Consider the following 21,067-nt stretch of genomic DNA (forward strand, 5'->3'; position numbering starts at 1 on the left):
TCCGAACTGCCTCCCTTTAAAATGCTATTGCACGCTCTGGATTAGGGCGGTTACATCAAAGCAAAGCATTGTGGGAGATGCAGTCTCGGTAATTAATTCTCCTGTATGGATGCGCAGAGTTTTCTGTCAAAGTTCATTTCAAACCCTGGATGGGCCTCAATCAGCAGACTGTCACCTAAATCCATCGACTTGGCTCCACAGTAAAGCTCCGTAGTTACCGAGCCTCGTGGCCCCTCTCCATCTTTGGGTCGGGTGGTGCGTTCTCGACAGCAGGGCTGCTGCCGTAGTATGCAAGCTCCAAGTTTACCCCTCCGGAATAAGAATCACTTAAACCAAGGCGTGCTGAAAGCATTTAATTGGTATGGTCACAGATCCGCTTTTCGATAGTCTTATAAGACAGCCACTCCGTTATTGCCTGACGCGTTTCATCATTAGACTTCTTCAGAGGCTGACGGAGATGGTGCGTGCTCCGAACTGCCTCCCTTTAAAATGCTATTGCACGCTCTGGATTAGGGCGGTTACATCAAAGCAAAGCATTGTGGGAGATGCAGTCTCGGTGATTAATTCTCCTGTATGGATGCGCAGAGTTTTCTGTCAAAGTTCATTTCAAACCCTGGATGGGCCTCAATCAGCAGACTGTCACCTAAATCCATCGACTTGGCTCCACAGTAAAGCTCCGTAGTTACCGAGCCTCGTGGCCCCTCTCCATCTTTGGGTCGGGTGGTGCGTTCTCGACAGCAGGGCTGCTGCCGTAGTATGCAAGCTCCAAGTTTACCCCTCCGGAATAAGAATCACTCAAACCAAGGCGTGCTGAAAGCATTTAATTGGTATGGTCACAGATCCGCTTTTCGATAGTCTTATAAGACAGCCACTCCGTTATTGCCTGACGCGTTTCATCATTAGACTTCTTCAGAGGCTAACGGAGATGGTGCGTGCTCCGAACTGCCTCCCTTTAAAATGCTATTGCACGCTCTGGATTAGGGCGGTTACATCAAAGCAAAGCATTGTGGGAGATGCAGTCTCGGTAATTAATTCTCCTGTATGGATACGCAGAGTTTTCTGTCAAAGTTCATTTCAAACCCTGGATGGGCCTCAATCAGCAGACTGTCACCTAAATCCATCGACTTGGCTCCACATAAAGCTCCGTAGTTACCGAGCCTCGTGGCCCCTCTCCATCTTTGGGTCGGGTGGTGCGTTCTCGACAGCAGGGCTGCTGCCGTAGTATGCAAGCTCCAAGTTTACCCCTCCGGAATAAGAATCACTCAAACCAAGGTGTGCTGAAAGCATTTAATTGGTATGGTCACAGATCCGCTTTTCGATAGTCTTATAAGACAGCCACTCCGTTATTGCCTGACGCATTTCATCAATAGACTTCTTCAGAGGCTGACGGAGATGGTGCGTGCTCCGAACTGCCTCCCTTTAAAATGCTATTGCACGCTCTGGATTAGGGCGGTTACATCAAAGCAAAGCATTGTGGGAGATGCAGTCTCGGTAATTAATTCTCCTGTATGGATACGCAGAGTTTTCTGTCAAAGTTCATTTCAGACCCTGGATGGGCCTCAATCAGCAGACTGTCACCTAAATCCATCGACTTGGCTCCACAGTAAAGCTCCGTAGTTACCGAGCCTCGTGGCCCCTCTCCATCTTTGGGTCGGGTGGTGCGTTCTCGACAGCAGGGCTGCTGCCGTAGTATGCAAGCTCCAAGTTTACCCCTCCGGAATAAGAATCACTCAAACCAAGGCGTGCTGAAAGCATTTAATTGGTATGGTCACAGATCCGCTTTTCGATAGTCTTATAAGACAGCCACTCCGTTATTGCCTGACGCGTTTCATCATTAGACTTCTTCAGAGGCTGACGGAGATGGTGCGTGCTCCGAACTGCCTCCCTTTAAAATGCTATTGCACGCTCTGGATTAGGGCGGTTACATCAAAGCAAAGCATTGTGGGAGATGCAGTCTCGGTAATTAATTCTCCTGTATGGATGCGCAGAGTTTTCTGTCAAAGTTCATTTCAAACCCTGGATGGGCCTCAATCAGCAGTGCAATAGCATTTTAAAGGGAGGCAGTTCGGAGGCAGTTCGGAGCACGCACCATCTCCGTCAGCCTCTGAAGAAGTCTAATGATGAAACGCGTCAGGCAATAACGGAGTGGCTGTCTTATAAGACTATCGAAAAGCGGATCTGTGACCATACCAATTAAATGCTTTCAGCACGCTTTGGTTTGAGTGATTCTTATTCCGGAGGGGTAAACTTGGAGCTTGCATATATATATATATATATCGGCAAACAAAAGAGGCGGCACAATCAGGAAATGTTTTAAGCCTTTTTAATCAAGACTTCACCCCACCAACGCGTTTCAGCCAACACTGGCCTTGCTCACGGTTGGTTAGTCCCTCCTCAGTGTTGTTATTTGTACTATCCCATATCTAGCCATTTATGAAGCATTGTGGGAATTGTAGTTACATTACTTTTTGTGAAAAAATGAAAAAAGAAGAAAGACAATGTGTGCTTTTAGATTACTGCATATATGTGACTAATAGTTCACTGTGGCTTCATAATAAAGTATAAACAATTTCTGGGTATAGTACCCAAGTCTTTCATTAGTGTTCCTCATTATTTCAGTCATGTTCAAAATTAAGGGTGTAGTACCCAATGTCATATTGAGAACATTTCATTCCAGATGAATATGTAGATCCTCTCCAAAATTCATCCCTTTCGGGTGTTTTGTTCTGAGTCTGACTATCATGCGTGACTCCATTTGCCGCAGTCTTCGAACCACATCTCCACCTCTCTCCATTCTGTCCAGCATTTTTGCCCCATAAAATTGCATTTGTCTCCAATCTCCATTTTGGCAAATGCTCATGTGTTTTGCTGTGGCATATTGCATATTAGAGTTTTTCACCGCCCGGATGTGTTCCAAAATCCGTTTTTTTAACATACAAGTTGTACATCCCACGTACTTCATTCCACATTTGCATTCTATAATATATACAACGTTTTTTGAAGTGCATGAGATTTGTTGCTCAATTCTCATTGATTTCCCATCAAGTTCTTCGATCACTTTCATACTTTTGCCGATCTTATATATATATATATATTCACTGAAAAAAACATAGGTTTCACACCAGTTATAGTTAGGTGGAAATTTTACTCGCATAAAACCATTGAAATTCCCACGTTATAGTTAGTTGGACTCACTATAACTTGCGCTTGCAATGCACTGCTGATGACGTCACATATTACATCACTCATGACATGGTCAGTGACATCACTCATGACATCACTGATGACATCTCAAATGACATCACTGATGACAACATCCTTGTGACAAAGTGGCAGACCTCCTATCAGCATAAAATAACCTTTGACACACACATTCAAAAATAGAAACTAACATTTTCTTGAAAAAGGAGAAACCAATACCAATTACAACAACTTATTAGGTAATTCCAACATCTACATACACATCCACTCATTCACCAACAGTTCTATATAGTCACTCATGCATGTACTTACTCATCATATGTACTCATACACCTATACATCCTGTTACACACTAATACTCATCCATATAGTTACTCACACACAAATTCACACATGCACATAAACTATCAAAAAAACATTTACTTGATTATACTGCTATATACACAACACTACGCATACTTCTACAGAAACGGAAACATATTTACTCTCTTAAACAATCAATTATAAAAACACATACTCACTAACCCACCGATACACACAATCATCCACCCATACAGTCTTGCACACATGCTGTCTTCAAAATACATACAAATAGTGAGTCACTCATTCATGCATCTGTGCTCTAAGTAATATCCCCCACCGAACCATACAGACACTGATACTGATACTCAAAAAAACAACTAATAACCCATATACACACTCATGTAGCTACTCACCAACCCATGCAGCCACTTATACACAAAGTGAGACACAGATACAGATATTTAAATATTTAAACATTACTCGCTAATATATGTATTCACTAAGATACATTTAATAAGTCAGTTAACCAATCACTTTTACACAAAAAAAATCCATTTAGACATTTATTTACCCATTTATTCTTCCATCAACCTTTAGATATACATATATAAAAATATTTATTTTTTAGAAAGATACACATTCACTGGATGATGTCATCAGTGATGTCATTTGAGATGTTATCAGTGATGTCATGAGTGATGTCACTGACCATGTCTTGAGTGATGTAATATGTGACGTCATCAGCAGTGCATTGCACGCGCAAGTTATAGTGAGTCCAACTAACTATAACGTGGGAATTTCAATGGTTTTATGCGAGTAAAATTTCCACCTAACTATAACTGGTGTCAAACCTATGGTTTTTTCAGTGAATTTAATAGGTTTTTTAAATGCTAATTCCTAACTATAACTGGTTTGAAACCTATGGTTTTTTCGGTGAATATATATATATACATATATATATATATATATATATATATATATATATATATATATATATATATATATATATATATATATACATATATATATATATATATATATATATATCTCAACCACTCCGTCACTTTTCTCGCGCTCTGGACACACTCCAGCCAGGAAGAAAGCCAACGGACACGGACCAATTGTAGTGCTCCAATTTTTATTTAAGGTGCAGTAGAAGTCTCATGACGTTTCGGCTCGCAAGAGCCTTGTTCACATGACAATGTTCCATTTAAAAAAACACCATTTTATACTGCCAGTGATTGGATGAATTTCGTCACATGAGAGGGTAATGTTGTGTCATAGTGAACATAGAGGAAATACTAGCCTGTTTTTAAAGTGCATATTAGAAACACATTAAAAGACCAAGGTTTAAGGTGCAAAGTTACGGTAAAGTACCAGTATGCTACCTTAGGATCACCTTTTATATAAACAGCGGCAATCAAACATCATATATGAAAATCTCATCGTTTACCCTTTCTGAACCAATGGGACTAGAATTATTCGATATTGGTAAAATACCCAAATTCAAAATACAGTATATATAGTACATTTCTATACAATAAAGTGCAAATGCATTATATTTTCAGTTGTGCAAAACCTGCAATTGTGCAAATATAGATGTGCAAAAGCTAGCAAAAGTGCAAACACTTGCAATGTGCAAAATATCGCTTGATAGTGCAAATATTTGCTGCTGTCAGCTAAAGATGAAACCAATATACTTAGGGATATATATATATATATATATAAAATTTCTATGCCAAAATGAAACCCCTCATTTTGTTCCTTTTCAAATTAAATGTATTAAGTGTTACCACTTTATTCCAATAAAGATGACTTCAGGTGTGCCATACTTTTGTCATAAGTAAGACTGATAGCGTTCTAGTTGTTCTTTAGAACACTCTGGGATATTCTGTCATTGGGCTATAGTTGGGCTACATCTGGCTGATATTTGGGCTACATTTGGGCTCTTTTGTCTCTGGTGGCCATCTTGGGAGACTGCATATCAGAATTTTTTTAATGAAATATAAGAGGATTTGAGAAGTCACTCAAAATGTGCCCTAATTTTTCTTTCTTCAGCACTAATCATAATTTCTATGGCAAAATTAACCCCCTCATTTTGTTCCTTTGCAAATTAAATGTTTTAAGGGTTAACACTTTATTCCAATCAAGATGACTTCAGGTGTGCCATACTTTTGTCATAAGTAAGACTGTTAGCGCTCTAGTTGTTCTTTAGAACACTCTGGGACATTCTGTCATTGGGCTATAGTTGGGCTACATCTGGCTGATATTTGGGCTACATTTGTTTTTTTGTCTCTGGTGGCCATCCTTGGGCTACATTGGGCTACATTGGGCTACATTGGGCTACATTTGGGCTCTAACATATATATAGCCCAATGTAGCCCAATATATATTTTTTCAAAGTTAATTTTCGTAAAAACCACTGGAGCATATATCTTGATACATAGCAAAGGCACATCGGGGTACCAGTCCCTACAATTTTGCCAAGTTTGGTGGAAATCCATTCAGCCGTTCGGGCTAAAAGTGAGTCCAACCGCCCTATGGAAATTAACATGGGGAAAACACGTTTTGGGACCCCCCTTTTATCTCGGCCCCCGCTTGACGGATCCCCCCAAAACTTTCAGGGAAGGAGAGGAGCGCATCGAGGCAAAGTTAAGGAAAATTACAGGCGGATCCCTCATTCGGCGCCAAAGTTATTCCCAATAGAATGTTGTGGATTTCCTATGGAAAACGATCCTAACTATAACTACCTACTGGCGACCGCCAGTAGGTAATATATATATATATATATATATATTCACTGAAACAACCATAGGTTTTACACCAGTTATAGTTAGCTGGACATTTTACTCATACGAAACCATTGAAATTTCCCCGTTATAGTTAGTTGTACTCACTATAACTCGCGCGCCCCCAATCCACTGCTGATGATTTCACATATAACATCATTCATGACAAGGCCAGTGACATCACTGATGACATCACTGATGACATCTCAAATGACATCACTGATGACATCATCTAGTGAATGTGGTTTGCTTTGATATTTAAATATGTATTATAAATACACTACTTTGCATTGAAGAATGAGTGGATATATAAATATAAATGTGTGCATGGTGGATTTAGTAACAGTGTCATTGATTGTTTCCTTGACTAATTTGTAGAGTCTCACTATATATAATGTGTAGTTACTAAACTGTGTGAAAGTCTTTATTGCTTTGTCTTAATTGCTATGTTAAAGACTATATTTGTTATTGGTTTCTTAACTGAGTATTTGTATGGGTAAATGAATGTCTATGTGGTTTGGTGGTGGGTGTGTGATTGCCAGAAAATGTATGAATAGTTCATTCAGTAGGTATATAAGGTTAAGACTACATGTTATAACAGTTGTTTCAGTGAGTGTATATGTTTATGGGTGTGGTGGTGATGAAATATTTCTCTCAATGGTACATCTCCATTAAACTTGAAAAAAAAGGCAGTGTATGTGACAGTTATATCTAATTAGGTGTGCCTAAGACTTAGTGATTGTATGAGTCACTATATGGATAACTGTATACTTGTAATAGTGATTTTATAACATACTAAGTGTGAGTTACTATCTAAATAAATAGATGAAGTGGTGTTTGTATAAGTGTGTAGGTGAGTAAATGTAAGTATAATCAATTGTTTTCATAACTCAGAAGGATGTCTTTATAAGTGAATACAATGTGTGCTGGTGTGTAATGTTGAAATAGGCGTATAAGTATATTTGATAGTGTTCTGTTGATTATTCACTGCATATAACACTGAATCTATAGGTAAGTGATTAGATGTGTGTATAGTTCTATGAATACCTGAGTGGGTGTTTAGAAATTTCTATTGGTGTGTCAATGGTTTCAAATATGGCACTTTCTATTTTACAGTGAGTGATGAAAGATTATACTAGTGTGTGATGAGGTGTATTTGATTGTCACACGGATGATGTCATCAGTGATGTCATCAGTGATGTCATTTGAGATGTCATCAGTGATGTCATCAGTGATGTCGCTGACCATGTCATGAATGATGTAATATGTGACATCAGCAGCAGTGGATTGCGGGCGCGCGAGTTATAGTGAGTACAACTAACTATAACGGGGGAATTTCAATGGTTTTGTATGAGTAAAATGTCCAGCTAACTATAACTGGTGTGAAACCTATGGTTTTTTCAGTGAATATACGTATATATATATATATATATATATATATACATATATATATATATATATATATATATATATATATACATATAGATATATATAGAGAGTGAGTTAAAAGTAGTAAATGTTAAATATTTTAACTATATAACTTGAATATAATACAAATAAAATATGTTTAAATAATATTTAAAAAATAAATATAAATATATTCTAAACACACACACAGATATGTAACACTATTTAAAAATATATTTTTTAATTAACAATATAATTTTCTATTTTCTAAATTTGACTAATATAACAAGTATATATATATTTATATATATATATACGCACACACACACACACACATATTACCTACTGGCGGTCGCCAGTAGGTATATATAGTTAGGATTTTTTCTCTATGGGATTTTTGAAAATTCTATGTCTAATAACTTTGGCGTTTGTGGACGGAATTGGCTGAAATTTTCAGGAAAATGGCACATTTTGTTTCTGAGCAGCCCTTGAAAATTTGGGGGGGGGTTCGTCAAGGGGGGGGGCGAGAAAAAAGGGGGGTCCCAAAACGTGTTTTTATCATTGAGTTTTCCATAGGGCGGTTGGCCTCACTTTTAGCCCGAACGGCTGAATGGATTTGCACGAAACTTGGCAAAATTGTAGGGACTGGTAGCCCGATGTGCCTTTTGTAGGTCTCAATATATGTGCTCCAGTGGATTTTGAGAAATTAACGTTTAAAAAAAGATATATATCTGTAACAGCGGACCAGGCAGCGTCCCAGGACGCGTACTTTTCGCGCAACGGAGCTTTGTGAAGCGAAGCTGATTGGTTCTCCGGCGTCTGTCAACATTCCAAACAGTCCGTAGCGGCCGCCATCTTGTCTCTCGGTAGGATCGAGAGACAAGAGGAGGCGAAAGTGAAGCGGCAAATGACCATAAGGGGGAATAGTAGATCCTCGCTGACCCCCTAGGTTTGATGTGGAGGTTTTAAAAGGGCCCCGCGGGGCAAAAAAAAAAAATAATAATAATAATCGAACGGCTGAATGGATTTGCACGAAACTTGGTAAAATATTAGGGACTGGTAGCCCGATGTGCCTTTGCTAGGTCTCAATATATGTGCTCCAGTGGATTTTGAGAAATTAACGTTCAAAAAAAGATATATATCTGTAACAGCGCTCCGCTTCGCGTAACGGAGGTTTGCGAAGCTGATTGGTCATTCTGTCACTGGGCTATAGTTGGGCTACATCTGGCTGATATTTGGGCTACATTTGTTTTTTTGTGTGTCTGGCGGCCATCTTTGGGCTACATTGGGCTACATTGGGCTTCATTGGGCTACATTGGGCTACATTTGGGCTCCAACATATATATAGGCCAATGTAGCCCAATATATATTTTTCAAAGTTAATTTTCGTAAAAACCACTGGAGCATATATCTTGAGACATAGCAAAGGCACATCGGGCTACCAGTCCCTACAATTTTGCCAAGTTTCGTGGAAATCCATTCAGCCGTTCGAGCTAAAAGTGAGTCCAACCGCCCTATGGAAATGAAGGAAATGAATGGGTAATTTGTAATTAGCAAATAGCTAATCGCAAACTAGGAATGGTAAAGAATCGCTATTTATTCCTTAAAGTTCGCTATTTAGGAAATGCAAAAAACTTTGATGATACATATGGCGGTTCATCTCTAACAAGATAAGAAGCATAGGGATACATTTATGATGACTGGCGCATCACCAGGGATGTGTTAGTCATTCTGTGCCGCTGTTCCGTCACCTATGGTGTGCTGCATTTACAATGCGGCGCATCATGGGGCAAAAACAGCACAGATGCGTGATGTATCTGTGCCGTAAAGGTGGCGCATTGCTGGAGTTGTATCGCAAGTGTGATGAAGCTCCAGCAAGGGTCGGGGGTGCCCCTGTCGCAGGGTTTCTGTTCTCAAACAGAACTGTGGACAGAGGATTGGAACCTCGGCGAATTAGGGTGTCCCAAAACTCACGTTAGTAATCAAAAACTCCTTAGCAAGCTAGGTACAGTGTCACATTGGATATAACAAACTCTCAATGTTTAGACAATCCAGAATATGAACTTATAGTACCTCAGGATACGTGGAACTCATGAACAGTCGGTCGTTATATATTTCTTAGAAACCAGAACATGGAGTTAAGAAGAACACATGTGTATTTGAAATGTTTATTTACTAATGCCGTCTTCTCAGGCGTAGTACCTTAGATAATACAAGTACACATATTATCAGTAGCAAAATTACCAGCATAGTTACTAGTACATAAAAAGCAAATGGTGACAGTATGTTAACATGCTGTAAATGAATAAGAGTTAGCAACACTTATAAGCAGCCGCGGGCCGTGGAGGGAGTTACGGTGGGGCAGGGAGGCGGGGAGGGGGAGGGGCAGGGTGGAGAATACAAGTACACATATTATCAGTAGCAAAATTACCAGCATAGTTACTAGTACATAAAAAGCGAATGGTGACAGTATGTTAACATGCTGTAAATGAATAAGAGTTAGCAACACTTATAAGCAGCCGCGGGCCGGTGGGGCAGGGAGGCGGGGAGGGGGAGGGGCAGGGTAGAGAGGGCTCCACCCTGCTTCTCCCCCTCCCCGCCTCCCTGCCTCACCGTAACTCCCTCCACGGCCCGCGGCTGCTTATATCTCACCCTCCCTAATACACATATTATATTATTTGCTAAGAAGGTCTCTTTGTGTTGGTTTAGGGCGTGCCCATACTTTAGTGTCTTAGATTTGAAGGAATCACATCAGCATACACCAGCTCTCTCTTCATGTGAACCGCATCAACTGTTGTGTATGTGTGTTCGGCAAAGCAATATAAAACCCGCCTCATGCCCAGAATTGGCAGAAGTTGCACTTATGTTATGAGTATGAAGTCGTGGAGATCAGACCTCATAACAATTCTGTATCGTGTTGTTCTTGAAACTTTAGCACTCGCTGTACAGATATAGTTTAACAAGCAAAGCAGATAGTAGAGCAATAACATATTATTCTCATGTAAACCACGATGAACTACTAGGTGGAAAGCTAAAGCAACAACTAAGTGTCGTGTGCAGAAGTTGCAAAAAAGGAAAAATGGCGTTTAAACCGGTAATGAGCCCATGCTAACTTAACACGGTGTAAAGATATCCAGGACCTAGATGACACCTCCCCATGATCCGGAAACGAACTGAATAAGATAATAGAAGTGCCATCTCATGAGAGCAGATTGCAAGTTTATATGTGGACGGTCCGCAAGGTAAAGCATTAAAAACTAGGAAAATGTAATGCTAAAGAAAAATAAAACAGCCAAGTACTTTATCGAGTCTTAAGCCAATAGGCAAGGTAAATAATAAAAACTTGAAAAATAAGTCAATGAATTGTCAATGAAATGCTAGTACTCAGCATATCAAACATGAAAAAGGTCTATGACATAACTGTGTATGCAAAATAAGCTGCAACAGCCTCCAATAGGAAGTCACCGTCTTCATCCGAAAACAGTTCAGCCATCCAATTTAAAAGCGGAAAAGAACATACGTGCTCTCCCAGCACCGGATCCTCTATCACCATCAGAGGACAGCTCGGTGGGTTTTCAAGAAAGCTCTGTTCCAAGAAAGACTGTGCTGCCGCCAGTAAATTCCAGGGACCAAATAGTCCATGCATCAATGCCACAGCCATAATCCTTTCGCCAGGACAAACCAACTCGTGAGTAATGATAGGAGTCATCAGCTGATTAAAGTCGACGTCAGGAGAAACCGGTCCGCAGAGACACAAATCAATGGCCCAATCGAAATCACAGGTCAGGCAGTGAAATACAGGCTGGACACAGGTGAAGTAGGAGAATCGAAAAGATAATCCATATGCCGTGCTTAATATCGCCAACGGCATTGTGCCATAATATTCTAGCATGCGATTGCGGAACAGTGTCAGCAGCTGCAGGGTGGGAGGTTGCATAGGAGGGACATCCATATTTAAAAATGTAAAAAAGCACAAGAGCGTCCGCTGGTAATGCAAGTAAAAATGCCAATCCACGAAGCAGAGTGGATAAAATACAATGAAAGAAAGCAGGGATGACTCCAAAGATTTTCTCAAATGAAGTCACGAGACCACTGGTAACAACTTTAAAAAAGTGCGCCAGGGCCTTTGTGGAGGATGCGTTAAAGATAGTCCGAACCATCTTGCTGAAATTGAAGGGCAAATGTGAATTGAAAAGGGTCTGCACCTCTGTACGGGTGTTCGCTATGTGAAGCACGAAAGTTTCACGGGCCGAACTCAAGGCCACCTCTCTCTGAGACAAAAGAGCTCTTATTCTTGCCATGCCGTTGAAATCTCTCCCAAGGTTGGTATTTGTGGCCAAATTGAAAACTCCCTATGTTCATGTGTGGGAGGAAATAGAACATTTCTGCAGCAAATAACCCGTTCACTTACTGTTACGATAAAAGGAATACTTTTAATTAACTCAGAACAATCTTCATTATTGAGCATCAAATAACTACCATTTTCCAACAACTTGAACGTGGGGATGATAGCAGGAACTGGCGTGCCTTGCAACACGCAAGCCATATTTGGTCGGTGTTTGTTGCATGAACCGTGTAACTGTATGTGCCTACACATTAGTGAATGATCTGGCGTCTCAGTGCATTCCTCTCCATTCAGATAAACTTCTTGATCATCTTTGAAACATCTGTATGTGTATGGAAGCGACCAGACCTCATGAAGAAAAGCACTACCTAAAGGTTCATAACGACCTATTGGTATATATTTCATACAATTTGAAAACTTATATAAAGCAAAAGGCAGCGTTATTAAACCGTGGATAAGGCACGTTGCCAAAAAACCCGCAATCCTCTGCTGATGATGTCACTGAGCATGTCATGAATGATGTAATATGTGACATCATCAGCAGTGGATTACGGGTAATAGTATCTCTAGTTTACTCCCCTATAGCTGTCTTTCTTTTAACATAAGTGTCTGTTTCCTTCCCTTATACTTACTGTTTTTGGTTCGCTTCCGGTTCGCGTACCGGCGAGCGAACTGGGAAGCGAACTAAGAGAAATAGAGGTTGGCACAGTTCCAAATATTGTACCAATTTTTTAATAACGGGGAGGTAGTTCTGAAAAGAACTTTTTTTTTTATTTTTCTGAACATTTTTTTACTTTTTTTGAATTTTTCTGAACAGTTTTATATTTTTTGGGGGTTTTCTTGGAGGGGGCAATGAAAACGATTCATTGTAAAGGGCTCAACAGGAGCAACAAAACAAAAAAAAGTATTTATTATTTTGGGCGTTTCGTACAAACTTGCATATGATAGTCAATAGCTCTGTTGATCAGAGTGATGCTTCTTTCTCCGTAGCAAATGAATCCATCGCAAAATACGCAGATGTGTTTTACTTCACCAAATCTCATTTGTATATTTGGCACCATCTCCCTGCCCTCTGGTCCCGTTACTTCCGGTACAACAGATCTTTTGGCCATAATAGGGAGATTATCTAGGTCGTTCCGAAACTGTGCAGCACTGTAGTTGTTAGGATGCCACCTAGTCATATGGCGATGCATTGTGTAGTTTCCGAAACTGTATTTTTTCTCGGTTCCTCTGGACAGTCTATCTTGACATATAAGGCAAGTTACGTATCTTGCATTTACTTTTTTCTGACCTTTGGGAATTTTAAAAAATTGCCAAATGAAGTTTTCTTTCCGGTGAGACGTCCTGGGCTCCTCAGGCAAAAACTGCCTCTCTTCGTGCTCGTCGTTCTGTTCCTCTTCTTCCTCTTCTTGTTGAATTATAACTTGAGCAGGTGGTCCACTCTTCCTTGGAGGTGGTGGAGGTGGTGGGGAAGCACCAGCTGAAGCTACTAAAGAAGCCATTGCTCAGTGATCACAAAGGGTCTTTCTCTCACAATGATGAAAGTCAGAGTGAGGAAAGAAGGAGGGATTTTCATCATTTGGGAAAAACAAGAGTTCTCAACCAATGAAAAGTGTTCATTTTAGATTATATGACCTAGTCTTACATCATTAGGAAACCAAAAGTGAAATGAACCAATGAAAAGTGTTATTACCAAGTCACATGACCTGCTGTGTTTACGTTAAGCGCTTTGCAGGGCCTCCCGGTTTGCTTCCAGAAACCTGCGCTTTGCGACTCGCTTCGCGTACCAGTTCGCTAACGTAGCACATCATAAGACGTATCACGCGACAACGTGAAACGTCATGCGGACGGGAGGCGTCACGATGTTGTTTTCTAACGCGGCACTTGCGGTAAAGAAACGTTTACCGGCTCGCGGTCTATTTCGCGGCATCAAGGTCAGCTAACGGGAAGCTTCCCGATTCGCGAAGCGGGAACGAAGAAAAAAAAATATTTAAAAAAAAATTATTCATAAACATATAAAATATATTTTTGGATTTAAAGAAGAATACATTTTACAGCTACAGATATTAGCTGTTAAAAAACCAATGAAATTCACTGAAAAAACCATAGGTTATAGACCATATATAGTTAGGAATTAGCATTTACAAAACCTTGAAAATTCACTGAAAAAACCATAGGTTATAGACCATATATAGTTAGGAATTAGCATTTAGAAAACCTTATTTTACTCACACAAAACCATTGAAATTCCATATATAGTTAGTTGCACTAACTATATATCGCGCATCCGCAATCCACTGCTGATGATGTCACATATTACTTCATTCATGACATGGTCAGTGACATCACTGATGACATCACTGATGACATCTCAAATGACATCACTGATGACATCTCATTTGACATCAATGACCACATCACTGATGATATCATTCATGTGACAATACAATGCATCTCCTCACATTTTAATATAACCTCTGTTACAACCAGTGTTAAATACAGAGTATAATTTTTGAAACCATTGACACACCAATACTAGTTACTACATACGCACTCACTGATTCCTACGTCTACACACACATTCACTCATTCATCCATACAATCATTCATACATACAATCACTCATCTTTACAACACTATCATATGCACTCATACACCTATACAGACATTTACACTCTGTTGCTCATCCATGGAGTTACTCACACACCTAGTCAGTCATGCAAAGAATCAATCACACCTCCATTTTCTAATCTATACAGTTAAACATAGAGCACCTTACATTTTCAAACATATACTAACACATACTTACTCTCTTATACAATCACTGATACAAGTACACATTGATCTGCACAGAGTCACACACCTCCCAACCAGCCACACACACACTCAGTCTCCCATACAAATACTTGGCCAACCAATCAATAACCCATATAGCCACTCATATAGCTACTGATCAACACATGCAGCAGCTTGCACAACAACAGACATACTGATGCAAACTTTCACACAGTTTAGTCACTAACCTATGCATTCAGTAGGACGCATTTAATCAGTCACTCATACAGTCAACCACGCACCTACTAAAACCTTCATTCAGACACTTATACATCTACTCATTCTTCAATATGTAAAACATATTTTAACTTTACAGAAACATACAGTCACTGGATGTTGTCATCAGTGATGTCATTTGAGATGTCATCAGTGATGTCATCAGTGATGTCACTGACCATGTCATGAATGATGTAATATGTGACATCATCAGCAGTGGATTGCGGATGCGCGATATATAGTTAGTGCAACTAACTATATATGGAATTTCAATGGTTTTGTGTGAGTAAAATAAGGTTTTCTAAATGCTAATTCCTAACTATATATGGTCTATAACCTATGGTTTTTTCAGTGAATTTTCAAGGTTTTGTAAATGCTAATTCCTAACTATATATGGTCTATAACCTATGGTTTTTTCAGTGAATATATATATATATATATATATATGTTAGACCTGTCTGGTTTTTTTGCGTAGTCCCTCCAAATTATTATTTATTTTGTCCCCTTTTTGCCCCTCATACCCTTGATAATTTTTGTGTCCACTAGTTTTTATAGGTGTTGGCCAAGGGGATAGGTGTTCTTTTGTCCCTCATAGTTTTTCACCTCAGGCCCAGAGGCCTGTTCTGACAGGAAAAGTTGGAACCACACAAAATGGTGGTTACCAACTGCCTTAACTGCCTAACCCACAACTTGCCCATAGATCAGTATAGGGCGTTCCAGAAATTTCTGGTCCATTCTGGACCACTGAGGGGCAGCCTATATAAGGCGGAATGCGGGGCAGCCATTTTGTCTACCTGAGAGAGTCAGCTGGAGGACAGGCTATCCTGGCAGGTGGGGGGAGACTAGTGTAAGGGTTGAACTCCTGGACTGGGAAGCAGCCTAATTATTCCACTTCTCTACTTCTCCTGTGGGTTTCTTGTCTTGTCCCCGCTGTGGAAGTTTAAGGGAGACCCTGGGCGCCTGACTGACCCCTAGCTTCAAAATAGTGGGGTGTAAGCAGGAGAAGGAGACTGCGGCGCTGTGGAGCGCAGTCCTCTGCCCAGTGGTAGGAACTGAACTAAAGAGGACTCCTGTTATCTGTCCAGTAAGGAGGGCTGGTGTTCTAGAGCTGAAAAAGTGCACTGTGGCTTTATCCTGTGGAAGCCCCTTTGATCCCCCCTTTCCTTTTGAGGGCAAGAAGTAAGCTTTTGGCCTGGGTGGCACTGGGCATCTCTTACCTGTGTCAGGACTGGCAGGGAGCCGACACTTTACTAACTGACAAGGTGTTGGAGGTTGGAGGAAGGTCCCATTAAGCCTGGGCAGTCTTGTGAGGCCAGCCCCGTGAACGGGACCCCGGGGGCGCCTACCGCGCTCTGTGTCAGTGCCCGGTGGAATCAGGAGAGAGAGAGAGCGTAGTGCTCATGCCCGGCGCCAGTGCGCTTATTCCCCACTGAATTGGGGACTGCCTTGTAGGAGGGGCCGAGGACTGAGCAGGCCCGGTGCGGAGTCGCTTTACCCCCGCGCATGCGCGGAAGAGGCCGTGTGTGGAAGTCGACGACGTCCGCCTCTGAGGAGAGCTGAGAGGAGGAGGCGGCTTCGACGAGTGGCTGGGACCGATTCGAGCACCGAGGGACAGATCCTTGACGGTGAGGAGCAGCCCTGTTGCGAGGCTGCATCACCGTGTCAGCGCTTCGGTTCTGCTTCTGAGAGGGCCTCCGCTCCTCTGTGAGGGGGCGGGGAGGCCGAGCAGGAGAGGAGAAGCGTCTTGAGGCCCAGAGGGTGAGCGGAAGATCCGCCTGCTGGCCACCCTCACAAGTAAGCAGGGAGGAGTGAGGGGTGGCGAGGGAGAGCTGGTTAGGCCTCCTGATCGTCTGGCTCCCTCCCCACACTGGGTGAAACTGAGAGAGAGGAGGAGGGTGGAGAGCCTGGAAAACAAGTGGCTTAGCTGTTAAAAACTGACTGACTCAAGAAGCCTAGTTACCTGTGGGGTGCAAGGAATATAAAAGTCTCAATCAACCCCTGGCTCTTGACAATTAATGACAGCTTGCCCCCTCTGATGGAGTAGAGTTTCTGAGAAGCAAAGTAAAAGCGCATTGCATAGTTAACTGTCCTATGAAATTAGAAGGGTTACCTACCAGACATGGTTATGGTGCATGTTTAACTGTAATGAACTATTGGAATTAATTGATAACTTGCGTAGCAGTTTAAAAGTATTATTGCTATTTCTGAGACCAGTTGTAGAGTATAGGTCATATTTAAACTAGCCTATGGAAGTGTAAGTGTTACCTGCCAGACAAGGGTATGGAACGTGACTAAATGTATGGTACTGTAATTACTGGTTGCTAAAATGTGTTAGTAGTTTAAGAGTATAGTAATGCTTCCATGACAAACTGAAGTGCCTAAACTGTACATTTTGAAACTAAAGAGCAGAGGATATTATTTTTATAAACCAGTACATATTTTTACAACAAATTGGTGTAGTGTCCTTTTTTTAAGTGATATTGTGTGGATTTACTGCTGGGTGGTCTGCAACCTTCACACTGTGCCTCTAGAATTGCTTGTCTTACCCCTAGGCCAGGCTACCCTAGGTGACCTGGCATCTCAGGTTCTAACATTTGGTGGCAGCGGTGGGATTCGAACCCACGCCTCCGGAGAGACTGGAGCCTGGCCAAAAAGTATGGGTGATGGAACCTGGAGAGCTAAGTGCCCTTCAAGATCGTTGGACAGGCCCATTTGAGGTGTTGGAGAAGAAGGGTAAGGCCACTTACTTGGTGGATCTTAAGACCCCGCGACAGCCCCTACGGGTGCTGCATGCCAATCGCCTCAAACCCCACCATGAGAGGCCAGAGGTCATCCTGATGTTGGTGACTGATGGTGCCGATGAAGCAGAAAGCGAGCCTCTCCCGGATCTCTTTTCATCACAAGAGAAGGATGGGTCGGTGGAGGGAGTGATTCTCTCCCCATCCCTAACTCCTGAGCAACGAGAGGATTGCCGCCAGGTATTGGAGCAGTACTCTTCGCTGTTCTCCCTTGTCCCGGGAAGAACCCACCTGTGTACCCATGATGTGGACACAGGAGACAGCCCCCCAGTGAAGTCAAAGACCTACAGGCTGTCGGACAAGGTGAAGGCTAGCATCCATGGCGAGGTTGCCAAGATGCTGGAGCTAGGAGTGATAGAACCTTCCAACAGCCCTTGGTCCAGTCCGGTGGTGCTAGTGCCAAAAGCCGCCCCACCAGGCACCACACCGGAACTGAGGTTCTGTGTGGATTACTGAGGACTGAACTCAGTTACAAAGACTGATGCTCATCCGATCCCTAGGGCGGATGAGTTAATTGACCGGCTAGGAGCTGCCCAATATCTGAGTACCTTTGACCTCACTTCAGGGTACTGGCAGATCTCCTTGACAGATGGAGCAAAGGAAAGGTCAGCCTTCTCCACGCCTGAGGGACACTTCCAGTTTTGTGTGATGCCCTTTGGGCTCAAGAACGCCCCTGCCACATTTCAGCGGCTGGTGAACCAGGTCCTCTCTGGAATGGAGAGTTTCTCTGCTGCCTACCTGGATGACATTGCTGTCTTCAGTAGCAGTTGGGAGGACCATTTGCAACATTTGCAAGCAGTTCTCCAGGCCCAGAAAAAGGCTGGATTGACAATCAAGGCCAGCAAATGCCAGATTGGGCAGGGGTCAGTTGTGTACCTTGGACACTTGGTGGGTAGGGGGTCAGTGCAGCCCCTGCAGGTGAAGATTGAGGCAATCATGGCCTGGGAACCCCCCAAGACACAGACTGAGGTCCGAGCTTTCCTGGGCCTCACAGGTTACTACCGTCGCTTTGTGAAGGGGTATGGCACTATTGTAGCGCCCCTCACAGAGCTCACCTCCAAGAAACAACCTCGACGGGTAGTTTGGACGAAGGCTTGTCAGCAAGCCTTTGAAAAGTTGAAGCAGGCAATGTGTGTAGCACCGGTCCTGAGGGCCCCAGACTTCTCCAAGGAGTTCATTGTCCAAACAGATGCATCAGAACATGGCATTGGGGCAGTGTTATCGCAACTAAATGAAGAGGGCCTGGATCAGCCTGTAGTCTTCTTATCCAGGAGACTGCTTCCCCGGGAACAGAAGTGGAGTGCGATTGAGAGGGAAGCCTTTGCGGTGGTGTGGGCTCTGAAGAAGCTGCGGCCATACCTCTTTGGCTCGCACTTCCTGGTTCAGACTGACCACCGACCCCTTCGTTGGCTGATGCAAATGAAGGGGGAAAATCCCAAACTGTTGAGGTGGTCTATCTCCCTACAGGGAATGGACTTCCGGGTGGAACATCGGCCTGGAGTGGACCACGCCAATGCAGACGGTCTCTCCAGGTATTTCCGCCTTAGTGATGAGGACTCCCAAGGGGTTGGGTAGTTCTCCCCACTTTCAGCTGGGGGGGACGCGTGTTAGACCTGTCTGGTTTTTTTGCGTAGTCCCTCCAAATTATTATTTATTTTGTCCCCTTTTTGCCCCTCATACCCTTGATAATTTTTGTGTCCACTAGTTTTTATAGGTGTTGGCCAAGGGGATAGGTGTTCTTTTGTCCCTCATAGTTTTTCACCTCAGGCCCAGAGGCCTGTTCTGACAGGAAAGGTTGGAACCACACAAAATGGTGGTTACCAACTGCCTTAACTGCCTAACCCAGAACTTGCCCATAGATCAGTATAGGGCGTTCCAGAACCTTCTGGTCCATTCTGGACCACTGAGGGGCAGCCTATATAAGGCGGAATGCGGGGCAGCCATTTTGTCTACCTGAGAGAGTCAGCTGGAGGACAGACTATCCTGGCAGGTGGGGGGAGACTAGTGTAAGGGTTGAACTCCTGGACTGGGAAGCAGCCTAATTATTCCACTTCTCTACTTCTCCTGTGGGTTTCTTGTCTTGTCCCCGCTGTGGAAGTTTAAGGGAGACCCTGGGCGCCTGACTGACCCCTAGCTTCAAAATAGTGGGGTGTAAGCAGGAGAAGGAGACTGCGGCGCTGTGGAGCGCAGTCCTCTGCCCAGTGGTAGGAACTGAACTAAAGAGGACTCCTGTTATCTGTCCAGTAAGGAGGGCTGGTGTTCTAGAGCTGAAAAAGTGCACTGTGGCTTTATCCTGTGGAAGCCCCTTTGATCCCCCCTTCCCTTTTGAGGGCAAGAAGTAAGCTTTTGGCCTGGGTGGCACTGGGCATCTCTTACCTGTGTCAGGACTGGCAGGGAGCCGACACTTTACTAACTGACAAGGTGTTGGAGGTTGGAGGAAGGTCCCATTAAGCCTGGGCAGTCTTGTGAGGCCAGCGCCGTGAACGGGACCCCGGGGGCGCCTACCGCGCTCTGTGTCAGCGCCCGGTGGAATCAGGAGAGAGAGAGAGCGTAGTGCTCATGCCCGGCGCCAGTGCGCTTATTCCCCACTGAATTGGGGACTGCCTTGTAGGAGGGGCCGAGGACTGAGCAGGCCCGGTGCGGAGTCGCTTTACCCCCGCGCATGCGCGGAAGAGGCCGTGTGTGGAAGTCGACGACGTCCGCCTCTGAGGAGAGCTGAGAGGAGGAGGCGGCTTCGACGAGTGGCTGGGACCGATTCGAGCGCCGAGGGACAGATCCTTGACGGTGAGGAGCAGCCCTGTTGCGAGGCTGCATCACCGTGTCAGCGCTTCGGTTCTGCTTCTGAGAGGGCCTCCGCTCCTCTGTGAGGGGGCGGGGAGGCCGAGCAGGAGAGGAGAAGCGTCTTGAGGCCCAGAGGGTGAGCGGAAGATCCGCCTGCTGGCCACCCTCACAAGTAAGCAGGGAGGAGTGAGGGGTGGCGAGGGAGAGCTGGTTAGGCCTCCTGATCGTCTGGCTCCCTCCCCACACTGGGTGAAACTGAGAGAGAGGAGGAGGGTGGAGAGCCTGGAAAACAAGTGGCTTAGCTGTTAAAAACTGACTGACTCAAGAAGCCTAGTTACCTGTGGGGTGCAAGGAATATAAAAGTCTCAATCAACCCCTGGCTCTTGACAATT

The sequence above is a fragment of the Lissotriton helveticus genome, chromosome 7 (genome assembly GCF_964261635.1).
Source record: "Lissotriton helveticus chromosome 7, aLisHel1.1, whole genome shotgun sequence".
NCBI lineage: Eukaryota > Metazoa > Chordata > Amphibia > Caudata > Salamandridae > Lissotriton > Lissotriton helveticus.